This window comes from Engraulis encrasicolus, chromosome 24, assembly GCF_034702125.1.
Source record: "Engraulis encrasicolus isolate BLACKSEA-1 chromosome 24, IST_EnEncr_1.0, whole genome shotgun sequence".
Taxonomy (NCBI): Eukaryota; Metazoa; Chordata; class Actinopteri; order Clupeiformes; family Engraulidae; genus Engraulis; species Engraulis encrasicolus.
In genome coordinates, this window is record NC_085880.1 from 3,977,363 (window position 1) to 3,982,325 (window position 4,963).

Here is a 4,963-nt window from a genome sequence, read left to right on the forward strand (position 1 = left end):
TCAAACTCCATCTTCCGACAGCACCCAGAGAGTACCATCACGCAGCAAGCCAGTAGCCGAGGAAGCGAGGAGAACTGAAGCCATCACTTGCGCAGACCACCCCCAAACAACCAGTGTGTATTTGCACAGCCAGGGCAATAAGCATATGTTAACACTTGTTTGCGATGTGCATGAGAATTGGCATGGATCTTTTTTTTCCCCCCTTCTTCTGTCTTTACTTGACTTGACTTTGATCTTCGTGAAGGATACTGTGTAGTGCCAAGTCTGACAAGGAGGGTAAATGTTACTCGGGCCATGTGTGTGGGGGTGCAAGTGTGTGTGTGTGTGTGTGTGTGTGTGTGTGTGTGTGTGTGTGTGTGTGTGCGTGCGTGCGTGCGTGCGTGTGCTACTGTACATAGCTCCTTGGATCACGGCCCAACCATTAAGTCTATTTATACGGGTGACATTTTGTGAAGCACTCGCAGTGTACCTACCAAAAAAAATGCGAGTCATCGCCGACAACAACTAACCTGACAGTTACCTCACATAATCCTCTCCTTGATTGATGCCAGCGCTGCAACACTTGATCACGTGGCAGCCAGCGAGCAGAATTTGGCTGCAATCCATTCGCTGAGCCGTACCATTTAAAATTAGTAGCAGAGAAAGGGATGAGGGCGGGCGGTGAGACACAACGTGCCCACAGCAGCAGCAGCAGCTTATGATGAATTTTACATAAATCTCTAGGAAATTGAATATTGCATGATGCAAGATCTGAATGTGAATGTGCTCAGAAGCAAGCGAGTGAGGATTAATCCATTGTATGATATTTCTGCCCCGGACTTAATGATGTGGCTTCAAAACCAAACCGGCGACTTTCTGTTCCAAAAAGCACAAGCTTCAAATCCATGATTAGAGCCAATATAGTATGTAGATGTGCTTTTGCACCAGAAGTACACGGTAGATTATGCTTCCCACACAGTGTATTTTGCCAGATTGATTCAACACTTGGGGAGTTTAATAATTGGTCCTACTGTTCAAGTGAGTGACACTGCAAAATGTGCTGTGTGTCATGTCAATGTTCAACACCTACAGAGTTGATTTTCTCCTGTAACCTGAGACACACCGTTATAAATTTGCTGTTACCAGAATGGCAATGACCAAGTCATAGTGCATTACCAATGGCCCTGTGTTATGTCAGTAGTGTAGTACTATGGTAGTTCACTTTTCATTGACTATTACAGGCGTTCAACTGGTGCATTATGGAGCTACCATTGTCTTAGCTGGTCCTGCTCTCTTCTTAAAGGGGTATGCCACTATTTTACATTGTAGCATGCTACACGGATCCATTGACTTTCACTAGCTTAGCGACATATTCCCTCTTTTAAAGATGGCCTCTCAACGTCATTTAATTAATATTGCCGTGTTCCCAATTGTTATTGAATGTGTTACGCGTTGGTCCTGTTTTAAAAAACGTTCTGGTTGCTTTGTTTCAAGACGTTTTTGCAAGCTGGCAAGGTGGCTTGTGGAGAAACGAGAGAGTGTTCCGTGTTTCTCGTGGAAATGCGTCTCTGATTGGCTCACTCCTCCTGCTCTCAAAGAAACGCGTCTTTGATTGGCTCAGTCCTCCAGTTCTTGGAGAGAATGTAATGGGAAACAGAGTCGCCACTTCCCCGGGTGGTACTGCACTATAGGGGCGCCAACGGAGGCGTGCAGGCTCCATTCAGGGCTGTGCTCTTTCGACAGCGACCCCTAGGCGAGCTGCAGGCACGGAGCAACCGGAGTGAGCAGGCTTTATGTATGAGGCTTTGTGCTGTGTGTGTACCTGAGAGTAGCAACCAGCTGATAGCTAAGCTAAGCTATGTTTCGGGCCACCAGACGTTGCTTGTTTTGAAAACAAGCAGAAAAAAATTACTCGACATGTTTTTAGATAAATGGGTCGATATAAACCTTTGTGGGCAACGCCTTCTTTCGACGTGATGAAACACAGAAAGGCTTTCGTGATTCGCTCGTTTCTCTGCATTATTTATGTAAATTGGGAAACACCGGGAAACACAGCCAGGAGAGTTGACGCACCGCTATGAGAGCCTTGCAAGTGAGTTTAACTTGGGGTGACCGTCCGATCTTCGAAAGGAGTGAGTAAAACTGAGTTTTATCGGAAGTTGGCCTTTAACTTGTCTTAAAGCAAGACAACGGCTTACATGAAAAATAAGACACTTAACCACCTTTATAAACCCCAGCCAACGATTTTAACTGTATTAAGCCCCAAAATAGTGGCATACCCCTTTAACACTGCATAATCCTACCGTGCAAGTCTAACTCTGTGCACTGGCACATATCCTGATATAGACAAACCCTAACAGCTGGAGGAGGAGGAGGTGGAAGAGGAGGAGAAAGGAGGAGTACGTCAGCTGCGGAAGAGATATCAGGAACAGAAGTGTTTGTGTTTGCACCAACAGCCACGAGTTGCCATAGATCCCCCGAGCGAGGCTCCTGGCTATTTTAGGAGGCGACAGTCTCTCAGTTTAAACCCAGGTTGTTTATTACAGCCCAGCAGCTCGTTATAAGGGGAGGCAAGGCGAGCCATGCCATCCCAGACAAGCCTTCCATTCCTACCTACCTGCCTTCAAGCCTTCCTTCCGTCCTGCCAGCCTGCCTGCCGCTTGGACTTATTTTCGTTGTTCAGTGTGGTCGTTGTCTGACAAGGAAGCCGGAGGCCATCAAGAGTAGGTGATCAAAGATGTACAAGAGCTGGGTGCACTTGTACCCATCAGACCTTAGCTAGCAGGGTGTGAAGCAAGCATCCCTCAACCAAATGAAACCTCTCACCAATGTCATTGCATCACTTGCCGTGTTTAGCGTTTCACCATCTCCCATGCCCCACATATGTTTCGCCATCATTTTGGGTCAGGGTTCAACAAACATAATCACCAGATGCAGCCAGTGGATGACAGACTGAAGCAAACGCTGCAGGAGATCTCTGAGGACGGTGTGAGGTGATGATGGGGATTGTGGTTGGTCTTTGACCAATTTAAGAATGCATCGGCTAGCAGACAAAAGTCGGAGACAAAAAACCCTACTGACATTAACCCCTTAAGATATGGCATTATCATTTAGCTGTTACCAGTATGGCAATGACCAAGTCCTGTATTTCTAAAGGCCCCGTGCACCGTCATAGTAGAGTAGTAGCCAGGCTAGTGACGCAACACTTTCAGCGTTGCAACTAGTCAGGTCAAGAGCAATGCAAGTAGAATTCGAAAATACGGGAACTCCTCCCACTTTGTCGGTAAGCAAATAACCATAAGCAAACCAAGGGAGGCGGGTCAACGATGCTGTTTGGGAAATGTTAATTATTATGCTCTTGGTCAGACCAAGTCTCGAAGAGATTTGAACGTCGATGATAATCAGGCTAGTAGTGTAGTACTATAGTAGTTAACTTTCAATGTCTATTACAGTGTGCCACAGGAGGTATGGCGTGCATTAAGGGGCTACATCCAAGAGAAAGCACCCTACTCCAGAGTCCTGCACGGGTCCATTTTTTTATACCCGGACCCACCCATGCCCGTGCAGTGCATTACCCACCCACCCGTAAACCCGTGGTCATTTCAAAGTTCAATCCGTACCCACCCGGACCCGTTAATATTCTACCCGTTACCCACCCGTGCCCGTGAAAAAATACTTCAAATCGAAAGTAGGCATGACGTGACTGATGTCATAACGGCTGCGGTGATATCAAAAATAGGTAAAATAGATAGATAAATATAAATTAGGGATGTGCATTTGATTGATGGACCCCCACCGTCATCCCTTGAAAACATGTAGGCCTAGCCTAAATTCCGCCGACGTATCATAAAGAGTTCAATACTTATTTACAGTGGCCTTCCATCTACAGCACCAGGGGGGAGCAATAGCTTGAAAATGCTGTCGAGTGTAGCCTACACCTCTGAACGTTCACTGGAAGAGGGAGTCTGTGCGTCCGTGACGAGAAATATTTATCACTTCCTTCCCCTCCTTCCATTCTCGTGGCACGGCAAAGTAAACCCCACTGAACAGTTGTTCACTAGTTGGGCTGCATTAGTTAGCAATTGACATTGTTGACAGACAGTATCCCGATTCGCACGGCTACAGGGGTGGCTTTTACTTCGGAAAGTTTGTTTTACAAATCCGAGGCAACGCCATATGAAACGACCCCCAAATAGTTGCAGATTATAGTGTAGTGAGCCAGATAAAATCGCCTCAGCCTAAGAGTACTCAAAGTTTACTTCGCTTGTTAGCTTATCATTATTAGCGTTAGAGATATTGAAATAACCTGCCATTGTTGACGCTGACATTGGCAAACAGCTAGGCATTAAGTAGCTTACCTTGCAGAAGTTTACGCTGGCCAAATCAGACGCAAATTGATGTGACATTATTCCCGAACAGTTGCAGATGACAGTCCATGTTTACAAAACCATCACCAATTGCAGATTTACAGTGTCAACGATTTATTTATGAATGCCCAATGCCCATTCCTGAAATGCACGAGATGCGTGGCTTCTCCCTGGCTGTGTGTGTGTCATGTCGGTGGGGGCGGGACGCTTTCAGACACACTCGCCTATGTGTTGGAAAAGAAAGATGAGCATTGTATCTAGAACTACCAGAGAAATTAGAATACAGGGGAGATACTAGGTTAATTTAATGTAACCCAGCAGTAGTTTTCATTTGTGGCATTCGAATATTCGTGCACATCCCTAATCTAAATAGATACAAATCTAAATCTAAATAAATAAAAAAGAAAATAGCCTCCTAGTAGGCCTACTATGACCATTTTGATTGACGTGCTACCCGAGCTACCCACCCGTATTTTAACCTACCCGCCCGCATACCCACCCGTGAAATTTCGGAACGTTAAAACCCCGCCCGTTTGGGCAACTATTTACCCGTACCCGTGGGTACCCGTGGGTACCCGACCCGGTGCAGGACTCTGGCCTACTCTACTGATCTTGGC